This window comes from Hemicordylus capensis, chromosome 4 (assembly GCF_027244095.1).
Source record: "Hemicordylus capensis ecotype Gifberg chromosome 4, rHemCap1.1.pri, whole genome shotgun sequence".
Lineage (NCBI taxonomy): Eukaryota > Metazoa > Chordata > Lepidosauria > Squamata > Cordylidae > Hemicordylus > Hemicordylus capensis.
In genome coordinates this window covers 227,574,143-227,588,435 of record NC_069660.1, presented here as the reverse complement: position 1 = coordinate 227,588,435, position 14,293 = coordinate 227,574,143, and the positions used below count along the sequence as shown (strand labels likewise).

The following is a 14,293-nucleotide window of genomic DNA, read 5'->3' as shown; positions in this document are numbered from 1 at the left end:
TGTTTCCCATAGTCTCATAGTCTGAGACTATGAGTCGATATAGTCGATATAGGTGTTTCCCATAGTTCCATAGTCTCATAGTTTCCCATAGTTTGGGAAACATACCAGCGGGGATTTGAACCAGCAACCTCTTGCTCCCCAGGCACGTTACTTCCCCGCTGTGCCATTAGGTGGTTGCCAACCCTTTAAACCCCTGTTCAAAAGAGAAAATTTTTTGAACTGCTCTATTTAAGCCACTTTCCAACTGATCTTAACCAGATTTACAGGGAAGGTGTTTCTTTTCATCTAGTGAATGTGTGCTGATGGCCAGTCAGATCAGACAAAAAGTTTTGGTTTTATAAGCAATAGAATGTTCAGGGCTTATAATGGTGATACGTTGAAAACACTCTCCAGCTTAACTATACGGACACAATTGTGCCAGTACAATAATTCACATGAATTATGCAAGTAATCACAGCAAGAAGTAGTGAACCGAAATCTAGTATTCTTACGAACTTGGTTTGCCATTTCATTGGTTTTCAATTTTGTTATTTTGTTCAATATATACTACTATACCATTTGTGGGCGGCATACTATGGATGTGCAGGACATTCCACTGACAAAACATTTCAACTCAGAACAGGCTGTTTCAAATATTTCAAGCTCAAAACAGAACACCCTTCAAATAAAGGGCCTATTTCAAGCTCAGAGCAGAACAACCCCCATTTCAATCGAAATGTTTCAACGTTCTGGGTGCCATTTTGGAGGTCTATTTTTCCCGTGCTGGTTGGTTTTCTGGCACTGGCTTCTGATTGGCTTGAAATCTCCTTGTTTCTTTGTTGGCTTGTTATCATACAAATCAAGTGTTGTCGTGGGCAACTCTGGCCAACTGTCATTGGCTGGGGGAGGGGAGGGGAGGGGGAATACAAAAAGAAGGGAATTTCAAATGCAAAAGGTATTCAAAAGGACTGAGGGGCAGAAAGATAGCCCTTAGACTGTGCCTCTCTTGAAGAGGCATCAGGAGAGGAGGGAGAACAGTTTGATTTTGTGTTGTTGTTGTTTCCTCAGCACTGAGTATAAAATGCCATGCTATTGCTGCTATAACTATCTGGTTTTGCTGGATCTCATATTGACTAAAGGCAGAACTTGGGTGCTTGCCTTCCTTGAGTTGTGGTTTGGTTTGTTTGTGAGATAGTGTTGTAGTGAGAAATAGACAGTGGCAGCTCTCTCTCTCGCTCTGTAATATTTCTTGGTAATTGCTGTGATGAGCTCCATGTCTGGCCTTGAGACTGACTTATGCATCTGCTCTGCATCTGTTAGAAGCCCAGCAGAGAGAGAAAGGGAGAGTCCATCAAGCTCCCACCCAGTGCTGCCTGGAGTAAGAGACCAGGTGGGTGCTGGGGTTCCTTCTGCTGTTGCCTGCCTGCTTTTGCTTCCCCTGTGGGGCTGCAGCCTCAGGTTAACATCTGTGGGAAGTGTGGGCAGGACTGGGACCAGCCCCTGAGTGACTTAGCTGTTCCTTGGGTCACCTGCTCAGTTTTGGGCTTTATAGGAAGGCTCCTTGTGGCGGCGGGCCCACCACCAAAGGGTTCACCACCAAAGGGGTGACTCCAAAGGGGGTCGCCCCTTTGGGGGAGTCACTTTGGGGGAGAATGAGGGCGAGGGCTAGAGGGCTTCTGTTTAATTAGTTTTAAGCTGTTTTAGATGGGTTGAAATTGCTGTAATGTGTTTGGGTTCATCTGAAGATGGGGGGACAGGGGGTGCCTTTGTTGACTATGGGGCAAGGTAATTGAGAGGGTGGTAGCCTCTCAGCTCCAGGCGGTCTGGGAGGAAACTGATTATCTAGACCCATTTCAAACTGGTTTTCAGGCGGGCTATGGGGTAGAGACTGCCTTGGTCGGCTTAATGGATGATCTCCAATTGGCAATTGACAGAGGAAGTGTGACTCTGTTGGTCCTTTTGAATCTCTTGGCAGCTTTCGATACTATTGACCATAGTATCCTTCTGGAACGTCTGAGGGTGTTGGGGGTGGGAGGCACTGTTTTACAGTGGTTCCGCTCCTACTTCTCGGATAGATTCCAGATGGTGTCGATTGGAGACTGTTGCTCGTAAAAATCTGAGCTTAAGTATGGTGTCCCTCAAGGCTCCGTACTTTCTCCAATGCTCTTTAACATCTACATGAAACCTCTGGGAGAGATAATCAGGGGATTTGGAGCAGGATGTTACCAGTATGCTGATGACACCCAGATCTACTTCTCCATGTCAACTTCTTCAGGAGCTGGCATATCCTCCCTAAATGCCTGCCTGGAAGCAGTAATGGGCTGGATGAGGGAGAATAAACTGAAGCTGAATCCAGATAAGACGGAGGTACTTATGGGGTCAGAACTCTAGAGACAATTATGATCTGCCTGTTCTAGATGGGGTCACACTTCCCCAGGTCCGCAGTCTGGGAATACTTCTGGATTCACACCTCTCCCTGGTTTCTCAGGTTGAGGTGGTGGCCAGGGGTGCTTTCTATCAGCTCCGGCTGATACGCCAGCTGCGCCCGTTTCTCGAGATCAATGACCTCAAAACTGTGGTACATCTGCTGGTAACCTCCAGACTTGACTTTTGTAATGCACTCTACGTGGGGCTGCCTTTGTACATAGTCCGGAAACTTCAGTTGGTTCAGAATGTGGCAGCCAGGTTGGTCTCTGGGTCATCTCGGAAAGACCATGTTACTCCTTTACTGATGGAGTTACACTGGCTGCCAATAGGTTTCTGGACAAAATACAAAGTGCTAGTTATAACTTACAAAGCCCTAAATGGCTTAGGCCCTGGGTACCTACGAGAGCGTCTTCTTTGTTATGAGCCCCACCGCCCATTGAGGTAATCTGAGGAGGTCCGTCTCCAGTTACCGCCAACTCGTTTGGTGGCTACACAGAGACAGGCCTTCTCGGTCACTGCCCCGAGATTGTGGAATGCGCTCCCTGCTGAGATATGATCCTCCCCATCTCCAGCAATTTTCAAAAAACACCTGGAAAGCCTTCTTTTCACCCAAGCTTTCTCAGCTTCCTAAATTGTGTGGGTTTTAATTTCTGGTTTATTTTAAAATTCAAAACCCAATTTCAGGGGTTTTAATCACTGTAATTGTTTAATTGTTGTTTTAAAATGTTTTTAATTGTTAATTGATATGTTGTTTTTTAAATTTGTTTTAGCTCTTGACTGTTTTAGTGGTGTGTTTTAATTGTAAACCACCCTGAGCCATTTTGGAAGAGCGGTATACAAATCAAATAAATAATAAATAAATAAATAAATCTGCATTGCAAGGTATACTCAGTAAAAATGTGGCTGAAGATGTTCTAGTTGAGCTTATGGCTATGCTTGCTGCTAAGTAAGGGTGCTTCTGTGGCAAAGTAACAGATGTAACGTAAGAGTCATAACTGTGTGTGAGAGAGCAACTTCTGCCAATGATGTTACTGCAGGACATACAGGTACACTGTGGCTAGCAGTGGATTCTGGGTGAGTGAGGCTTTTTTGGCCACTTTTGGCCTGTGTTTAAAATGTGTGTTCTGTTTTGGGAAGGACAGATTCCCTTTTACTGTGTGCTTCTGCAGTGTTTTTCAAGGCAGGGTTGCAAAATGCATTGCACTCTGTGAGCGCAGCTTGTTTCAGCCCTAGGGAACAATAGGGAAATGCCAGACACCTCATTGTTCCCCATGGGTAGCTCCTTGGGACATCAAAGTGAGTTGGGTGGTAGGGCATAATGGGTGCTATCTACCACCAACCCGCAAAAGAAATGGGCAAGCGGGAGATTTTCAATGTTTTAACCTTTCCTTAAAACCCCGATAGGATCCTATTGGTGAAAAGGTTAAAAAATTATTTAAAATCACCCACTTGTCTATTTCATTGGGTGGTAGGTAGCACCCATCATGCCCTACCATCCAACCCACTTTGGTGTCCCTAGGAGCAACCCATGGGGAGCAATGGGGTGTTTTGAGTTCCCCACTGTTCCTTATAGCCGAAACACTTGAAATATTTCGAGTTTATTTTGTCGAAACAGCCTGCCTGACCATTGTTTCTATGGAAACTTTCGGTCATTTTGCATTTCATTTCAAGCTCAAAACAGAACGTAACATTCGTTTTGTCCACATTCCGACAGCATACTAAGCAGCAGCTACAATATTCTAAAGTAAAGTGTGCCATCGAGTCAGTGTTGACTCCTGGCAACCACAGAGTCCTGTGGTTGTCTTTGGTAGAATACAAGAGAGGTTTACCATTGCCTCCTTCTAGTATAATTTAAATTTGGTGTTGGTTGCTACTTATTTACAACCACCTATGTTGCTTCATTAAGGACAAGGTGAGCAATCCATGACCGGATCTCCTCATATCTCTTTGATTAAAGCACTATGGAGGAGACTTGCCTAAAGTATTTGGTCTCCTAGGGCATCTGCTTTGCATGAGGAACATCCCTGGTTCAATCCCTGGTATCTCCAGGTAGGGCTGGAGGAAATTCCTGCCTGAAACCTTGGAGAACTGCCACTAACCAGTGTAGACAATACTGAGCAAGACAGACCAATCATCTGATAATAAGGCAACTTCCGTATGTTCCTCTCCAACAACATTTCAATTGGCCATAGAAAGGAGAAGAGATATATACAATACATGTCTTTCCCCGCTCCAGCTTGAGAGGGCAATTTCCATGGGAGAAACAGTGCATGGCACTTTAAGTCCCCACCTTCAAAACCCTCAAGATGCTCTTAATTAAAGAAAAATATATTGTCAGAAAAAGTTGCAGATTTCCCACATAATGTCTAGTTTAACCCTATTTGCCAGCTAGCAGGCTGCCACTGATCTGAATGGGCAGCTTTCACTGAACTGGGTTGTAGAATAGGCACACCTATCATGTTATACTGCAGAGAGGATCATTATGACCCAGGCTGAAGTAGGAATGTTTGAATGCCACCTTGGGAAGCCTGCAAAAAAACACTTTGCACAGGGAGAAGATTTTATGTTCTTGCTTTTGCTTTCTGGCATTGGTATTGCTGTTGCCTAGTTGCAGGTGTAAAGAAATAAAGAAGCCATAATCACATTGTGGTGCTCTGGGAGCAGAGACAAAAATCAATACTAACTTCCTCAGTACTGCCATTATTTGTGAGAAGAATCAGGTGCTGGAAGCCATCAGAAGCTGTAATGTGAGCATAGCTTATTACACAGTAATAAGTTAGCAAACGAGTGAAAGTGCATTTTCTGACTCCTATTCATCGTTTACTCTTCCCTTCACCTCATAAACACACACATACACACAGCAGTAAGCCTAGAGGCTTCAGTGTGAGATTCTAACACTGGGCATTCTACTCAAGCACAATACAACCGGATGGCAAATCCTTTTAAAAGAAAGCTAAGCTACTCAGCTTCCATCAAAAACACTTATTCATTTATCTCACAAGGTCAGAGCAATATCCCAGAGTTTGTGTCAGGAACAAAGCATTATTTTCCCCCAAACAATTTAAACCCAAGCAACAGGACAAGGAAGATTTGCTATCACACTTGTTTAAGCAATCGGAGAAACTCAAAGTGGTTTCAGAGATTGTGGACTCAGGACTGCAATGCTCAGTTTGCAGCCTTTGTTGACATATATAGGTGATCTCAAAGTGTTTTCAGTTCACACAGGTTTTCCTACTAGTTATCTCTTCTACATTTTATTCTGAATTGCTTTGAGTATCCAAAATCACAGCCATGCCACTGTATTTTACACCAGGGATGGCCAAATTGACTCGCAGGCCAGATCTGGTGCCCCCACTGCCCTAATGCAACCTTATCTGGTGCCAGAGGGCAAAGTTCAACTAAGCTGTGGTACAAATATTTAGTTCACAAATTTAATTATAAAGGAAAAAGAAGCCGTGCGTTTCTGCATTGCACTTTATGAAGAACAAAGTATCATTGTCAATCTGGTGCTTATAGGTGTTTTCCGGACTACAAGATTTGCAACGCTTAAAGTGTTGTAAAGTGTAACAGAAAGAGGCAGCAGTTTGAAACCGTGAGCACAGCGGTTCTCAGGTGCTTTTCTATGCAACGTGACAGGGTTTTGCCCATCCATATTGCAGATTTCCGCCCCCCCTCCCCGGGATCGCATTCACTGCCCTCCCACTTCCTCCCTTTCTGGCCAATAGCAGTGTGGAGGAGGCAGGGAACTGCTGCTGATGCATCATCCTTTTAAATAAAAAAAAATTCTCGGTGCCTTTGTGCAAAGATGCAACAACTTTCTCCTTTGCACAAGCAGAAGCACTAAAATGAAATAAAGCAGAAATATATATATATATTTTAAAGAAAAAGAAAAAACAGCTTTACATGTCAACAGATCCTCAATCTGCCGAATTAGCCAGCAAATCCTCAGCATGAATGCACACCCCCAAAAATGTCTTGTAAAAAAACATAAGCAAATGTGATCAAAATCAAAAGCTGAAAGCAGATAAACGAGTTGCACCCTTGCACCCTTGTGGATTTCACCCTTCCACCTGTGCACAAGAACTCGGGAGGGAAAGTTTTTTTTTTTAATCATTTAGCTGCTGCTCCAGCAAGTGGCCGCTCAGGTCCCGCAGCCCCTTGGGCACAAATTAATAGGAAATTAAAAGGGAACCCCAGAATTAAGTGCAATCTGATCAGAAGCAAACTAGCCGGCCAGCGGAGCCCTGGCAGGCAACGTGCTTTTGGTGGGGAAAGGTGGGGGAATAGAGCCTCTTGTCCCCTCTCACCAGGAAGCAGCGCTCTCCCCACAAGAAGTCAACAAAAAATTGAAAATAATTGTCCACAGTGCAACACACTGCAACACATAACCAATGGGGCAAGCCTCCCTACCATGGAAAAATACCTGCAACGCTATTACCACATTATGAGGCCATAATGCATCAATAAAAGCCAAAACAAGGCATCAGAGATATAGATGGCACCCTGGTGACAATGCAACGATGGCAATGTCAGAACACGGGCAATACGGATGGGCACTTAATGGGAACTTTGTGAACCCATTGCAATGTGTAATCCAGCCAGAGTGGTGTAGTGGTTAGAGTGCTGGACTAGGACCGGGGAGATCCGAGTTCAAATCCCCATTCAGCCATGAGACTAGCTGGGTGACTCTGGGCCAGTCACTTCTCTCTCAGCCTAACCTACTTCACAGGGTTGTTGTGAAAGAGAAACTCAAGTATGTAGTACACCGCTCTGGACTCCTTGGAGGAAGAGCGGGATATAAATGTAATAATAATCATCAGTCATCATCATCATCTAGAAAATACCATGGAGACTGCACCTTATCAGAACACACATGTTCCATACCTATAAAAGCCTAATTGTAGTTATATTTCAACTTTCTATTGAAATATATATTGAGCCTGAGCATCCAGGAGGAAAGACAAGATAACAAATGCAAAGGTTAGCCATCTCTGCTTTACATAAGTCAAAAGGGGCAAGAGCACCTAATTAACCAGGAGTTAATTCAGATGTTCACATTAATGTGTGTTAAGGGATTCAATCACATGTTGAAAGTATCATCCAAACTGTCTCTGTGTGTAAGGGATTCCATCTTGTGTGCAAAGTATTGTCTGAACCAGACCCAGCATTATTCACTGCTTGTAGCTAGTGTCATCCTAGATCACAAATATAACTCAAACATTATTTGCAATTTCTCTTCACATAATATGCAGCAACGACCCTTCATATCTGTACCTTGCATTTACAGGCATATAGAGTCATTCACAAAAAAACATGTACATGTATAGAGACACCTGAACATATGTACAACGTCTGAATAATATAGACAATGTCGGAATGAGGCTTGAGAGAGAAGCTGTACTGAAGGCAGAGCCCAGAAAAAATTAATATCCCATTCCCCCATTCTGTCACACTAATAAACAGCCTCCAATAGTCATAAACCAAGAGCAGGAGAAGCAATATTTGAAAAAGCCAAATGGTGACGAGGCACATTATTATCACTCTGGAAAACCTCTGGAAGGCACGAGGCACTGGAAAACCTCACAGGAGTGGTTCAGCACTCAGAGTATCTGGTGAGCAAAGCCACTTCAGATTAGACTTGCAGCATTAGGGCAGCAGCCCCTCCCATCTGCTTTAGGGTTTCCTTTTTGTGCAGGTTCCCACTGCTTGCCTCTGTGTTTTCCTTCTAGCCAATGGCATTGTCTTCCCAGAGGACGCCCACCTCCCTTTTTTCCAACACATGTGTGGTGTGCTTTACAGCAGTTTGTTTGTTAACCCTCTTTTTTAAACAGAGAAAACCTTAAGCAAGCAGACTAATATTGTTCAAAAAAGTAAAATGGAGCATACACAGAGGTTTTGTGACTGGATCTTGAAAAGAGCTTGCTGACTGAAAACTGGTTTTTCCACTCATTCCATAGAAGGTACAGCAGCTTCCTCGATGCATTTTTAAAGCATGCTTTGCTCTTATCATGTTAATGATTACTAGCTGACCCCACACAGAGCATCTGTGCGCATTTTGGGGCCCGCGGTTACTTCTCCCCCCCCCCACTGTCTTCTGCTCCAGTCTCTGCTTCCGGGCCCAGCCACCTCTCCTTCCCACTGCCACTTCTGTCCCCCCTCCACTTTACTTCCCCCCCTAGGAACATAGGAAACTGCCATATACTGAGTCAGACCATTGGTCTATCTAGCTCAGTATTGTCTTCACAGACTGGCAGTGGCTTCTCCAAGGTTACAGGCAGGAATCTCTCTCAGCCCTACAGGTATCTTGGAGAATCCAGGGAGGGAACTTGAAACCTTCTGCTCTTCCCAGAGCAGCTTCATCCCCTGAGGGGAATATCTGGCACTGCTCACACATCAAGTCTCCCATTCAGATGCAACCAGAGCAGACCCTGCAAAGCTATGGGGACAAGTCATGCTTGCTACCACAAAACCAGCTCTCCTCTTCTCTCCCCCTCTTAGGCCTTGCCTCCACGGCCAGGCCCGCCACCTCTGGCCTCCACAGCTGGGCCACCGTGGCAACCAATCCTTCTGGGTGTGCCTCAGCCAATCAGGCGTGTCCACTGCCAAGCCAATCAGCTGGGCTCTGGGATGCACATTCCATGGCACACCCAGGAGAATTCATATAATAGATGTGAAGACACGATGTCAGTGCCTCTCCCTGGCAGTTGCTCCAGTGCATCCAGAAAAACTTGGTAAAATACATGATTTTTTAAACTCAGACATAAATTGGGATTATTTATTTATTGATGATGATGATGATGATGATGATGATGATGATTTATACTACTGCTCAGGGCAGCTCACAACAATAAAATAGATACAAAATAAAATAAAAGTAATAAAATTAACCAAATTAAGTAAACAAAAGTCAGGCTAAAAATTGCAATCAGTATTAAGTTTCAAATTAGAAGATATTTTAAAAGCTAAAAATAGAGAGTTATAAAAACTAAAAACTAAAGAACCTACCAGATATAACCAAAGATGGATCATTAAGCCCCTTTAAAAGGATGTATTTTAGTTGTTTTTTAAAAACACTAATGGAGGGAGTATGACAAAGCTCTTCAGGGTGGGCATTCCAAAGCCGAGGGGCCACAACTGAAAAGGCCCTGTCTCTAGTAAGGATGTGCAAATTGACTTGGGTACAAATCAATTTGCACCCGAACCTAGCTGATTTGGGTGATTTGGAGACAAAACAAATCACCCCTGTGGTCCATTGGCTTGATTTGGGTACAAATCCAAGCATGCCTGATTCTATTCAAATTGATTCAAGATTCAGATCCCTCCTATTAATTCCCCCAGATTCCCAGATTCCATTTTTTTAAAAAGCTAAGCTCTAGCCCTTGTAGAAGTGGAGTTATGGAGCAAAATGTGTGGTCACTATTTTTCAAGTGTTTGGATTCTTTGGTCTATAATAACTTTCCCTCAATGAATCCCTATGAGGATTCATTACATACCTTCACTTCTTCTATTCACTTTAATTGTCTTTTTGACAGTGCCAGCTGTCAACTCCCATGTGCCAACTACACCCCACTCCCACCAGCAGTGGGGTATTAGTTTACGTTCTAGGATTTTTTTCAAGTGTTTAGGCTCTTTAGTGTCTAATAACATTTCCTCATAATGAATCCCTATGAGGATTCATTACACACCAAAGAGTCTAAACAACTCAAAAAATTCCTAAAATATAAACGGAGTACCCCGTGGCTTGTGGGTTGTGGGGTAGTTGGAACATGGGATGTCACTAATTCCCCACCCCCGTCTGAAAATCAGTGGGGTCAAAATTAACAGAAGAAATGAAGGTGTGTAATGAAGACATCAAAGAATCTAAACACTTCAAAAATACCTTTAAAAATAAAATGTGTACCACAGTGTGTGGGGGCGGGGGTGTAGTTGACACATGGCAGTTGACAGTTGGCACTGTCCAATGATAGTCAAAATGAACAGAAGAAGCAAAGGTGTATAATGAATCCTCATAGGGCTTCATTATGAGGAAAAGTTATTAGACACCAAAGGATCTAAACATTTCAATATTCCTAAAAATTAAAATGAGTACCCCACTGCCTTGCAGGTGTGTGTGTGTAGGGGGGGTGTAGTTGGCACATGACAGTTGACAGTTGGCACTGTCCAGTGACAGTCAAAATTAACAGAAAAAATTGAAGGTATGCAATGAATCCTCATAGGGATTCATTATGAGGAAAAGTTATTATACGCCAAAGAATACAAACACTTGAAAAATGACTGCACATTTTGCTGCATAACTTCACTTCTACAAGGGCTAGAGCCTAGCTTTTTTTAAAAAAAAGAAAGAAAGAAAGCTGGGGATCCGTTTTAGGGTTAGGATATGGCAACTTCGAATCCCCATTGTTTTCTATGGTGGAAATGTTCAAAATCTGTAAAAACTAAAAAAAATCATTAAAAATCAACCAAGTGTCCTGCTGCCTTGATATTTGGAAGGTAGGTGGCACCCATGGGGACCTGCCCATCACCCAAATTTGGTGCCCCTAGGACCTTGCTAAGTGGTCCAAATCAGTCCAAATACAAATTGAATCAAAGCAAATACAGATTGAATCTGGGGTGATTTGGAGGGGGTAGATTTGGATATAAAACAAATAAGACCCCTGAATTGTTTTGGGCACAAATCAAATTAAAAAACTCAATTTGTGCACATCCCTAGTCTCTTGTCCCCGCCAACAGGCTCTCTGGATGTGGATGAATGCAGTCCAACAGGTACCGCAGCCCCAAGCAATGTAGAGCTTTAAAGATAAAGACCAGCACCTTGAATCTTGCCCAGAAGCGGACTGGTAACCAATGAAACTGCTGCAGGATGGGTGTGATACTCATAAAGCGCACCCACAAGCATCCTTGCAGCAGCATTTTGGACCAGCTGAAGCTTCCAAACAGTCTTCAAGGGCAGCCCCACATACAGCACATAGTAGTAGTCCAATCTGGATGTTACCAATGCATGAATGACTGAGGTCAGGTCCGACTTCTCCAAGAAGGACAGCAGCTGGTGTACCAGCCATAGTTGGTAAAAGGCCAACTACTTTTACAAGGTAAAAGTTGATAAAAGGGATGAGATGAAATTCGGAAGGGAAAGCCCGATTTGTGTGTGGAGTGCTTCCAAAGATCTCACATGGACTTTGGGGTAAATCTGGCTGATGTGCGAACACACACACTCTCTTCTGGAGGAGATTTGAGGTAACAGCCCTGTCTGTTAACCCTCCAGGTTGCATACAGCCACAGTGTATCCAACAAGCTTCCTATGCTCTCTGAGGGATTTTAGTGCTAAAGCAAAGCATGAGAAGCAATCTTTGAAAAAGGCTGGTAGTGGCAAGGGGAAACCATATTAGAGACACATCTGACCTCTGCCCTAAAACAGAATGTGCTGTCACAAAACCTCTGTTGTTTTTTGGTTATTTTTTGTCAGAGATCTGCATACAATCCCCATCTTGTAACTGATTATAACTGATATGTCTTTAGATCATAGAGCAACTCATGTTCATTGCCCTTAAGGTGGTGGGTGCGGGGGGAGATTTGAACATGCTGAAAAATATCACTGTGCAGTTGAAAAAAAGAAGTATAAAAAACCCACACTTACTGCCTTGGGCCACCATGGCAACAGTTGCTTGAACCAAAAATACAGGCCACAATGAATACAATCTGTATGCCATTTTAATAGCCGCTTTCTTCCACGTAAACTATATTTCATTGCTTTTTAGTCTTCCTGACCTTTTCTGCTCTCAAGCCTCAGGGGGAAAAATGTAAAAGCAGAATTTATGTCTCAGTGCCAAGATGGTTCCTGCTGTGTGAAATAAGTACATCATCTCAAGATGCCAATTCAGCATCCTGCGAAACCACTGGGATTGGGTGGAACAGAGAATATCTATTATAAGGTGAAATTGTACTTTTTTCTTGGTACACATCTTAAGAACATGAGGCAGTGCAAGGCAGAGGCATTTGAAGGTCTTCTGAAATCTTAGCTGACCCACACTTATTCTGTGAATAAAGGAGATGACAGCTTGCTATAACTTGTGAAGCTAGCTTCTTCTTCTTCTTCTTCTTCTTCTTCTTCTTCTTCTTCTTCTTCTTCTTCTTCTTTAAAGATACATTCAGACTGACAGCAGCAAATCAAGATGAATCTATGCCAATTTGGTCAAATCACTTGAACTTGGGAACAATCTGGAAATAATTGACTTAGAACCTTCAGGGTGTTTGGGTTGGAGGTGTTGGGGGCTATCTGGGCAGCTAACAAAACAAACAAGGCCTAAAATATAGATATAGGAGTATGCCTATTTGCTCAGAGAGCATCTTAAGTTGCAGTGCATCTGCCCTCTGCTCATGGTCTCTGTAAACTGGACAGCAAAGGCTGACTTGTAAGATTTGACTTGTAAGTTGGAATCTATACCACTTTGGACAAATTGCTTGACCCCTTTTACTTAACATTTGTCCTACCATCCTAACTAAGAAATAGAGCTCAAGGAAGAACATACAGAACACCCTGTAGTGCTCCTCCAAGCCATAACTTACAGGTTCTCCCTGCACATGTAGCCTGTTGTCATACTGATAGGCATCTCAGAAGTCATTTACATATATATTCACTTGGTAATACTGAGGAGAGCTGGACTTGTGGTAGCAAACATGACTTGTCCCCATAGCTAAGCAGGTTCTGCCCTGGTTGCATTTGAATGGGAGACTACATGTGAGCACAATAAGATATTCCCCTCAGGGGATGGAGCCGCTCTGGGAAGAGCAGAAGGTTTCAAGTTCCCTCCCTGGCTTCTCCAAGATAGGGCTGAGAGAGACTCCTGCCTGCAACCTTGGAGAAGCCACTGCCAGTCTGTGAAGACAATACTGAGCTAGATAGACCAATGGTCTGGCTCAGTATATGGCAGCTTGCTATGTTCCTATATGCAGAACTGCAGCATGTAAATACTCACAAAATTCAATTGATTAAAGTATTAATTGGTTGCAAACGAGATGATTATTCAACTAAAAGTCTGTGATTCAAATGAATTATTATTCATGCAAGAATTCAGTCTCACATTAATATTCAACATTCTTCAATTCAATATTTTTGTCACAGGGAAGAAATCTTTGCACCTCTGCCAAAGAGCAACAAGAATACAGTTTGGACCATCAGATATTGTTTTTACTGGATTCAGTGTGGCAGAAATGAAAACAGAAGATTAATTTTCTGGTCCACAGTCACCAGCATCCTTTTGCTTTTCATTTCTCTTTTTTCTCTCTGCATTCCAAGCATGGTTAGTAGAAAGATATTGCATCTAATATTCTACAGCAGAATCCACGTTCTTTGCAAAGCAATGAATACAGAGCCTTCTTGTGGCCAGGGCCAATTTCCTGATCAACACAGGGCAACCAATTCTGCCCTGTCTGCTAATGCAATAGAATCACAGAGTTGCAAAAGACCAACATCTCTACCCTAAAGATAGGATTATTCATATACCCATCAGCTCCTCCACAGATCATTCAATGCAGGCTAGATTATATGTACCACAAGCAAGCAGCCAGTGTGATATAAAAGGTGCCTGAAATGTTGATGTCTTCAAATGAACAAGAAACAGCACAAACCAGCATGACTGGATTCAGAAAAAGAGACAATAAATAATCTTACTAGAAAAATACTCGAGTATACCTAATTTCACAATTATATAATGGCACATTTATTACAAATAATACAAACAATTGTTAAAAACATGAAGCATGCAACATTAATCACTAAGTTGACTTAAAAGACCATAACATCATACAAACTTTCTATGTGGTAGAATGCTATGGTTATTAGCAGGCTATATCCAAAACCCAATCTCATCAATATCCAGAGCTGCATTAA

At 42.9% G+C, this 14,293-nt stretch overlaps 1 long non-coding RNA gene across 1 annotated transcript; it reads left to right on the top strand.

The window, feature by feature from the left end:
- Positions 1–9,049: 9,049 nt before the first annotated feature.
- LOC128325441 (uncharacterized) lies at positions 9,050–14,053 on the top strand. Its single transcript, XR_008307452.1, has 3 exons — positions 9,050–9,137; positions 12,162–12,335; positions 13,526–14,053. It is a non-coding gene; the product is annotated as an uncharacterized LOC128325441 (long non-coding RNA).
- Positions 14,054–14,293: the final 240 nt, after the last annotated feature.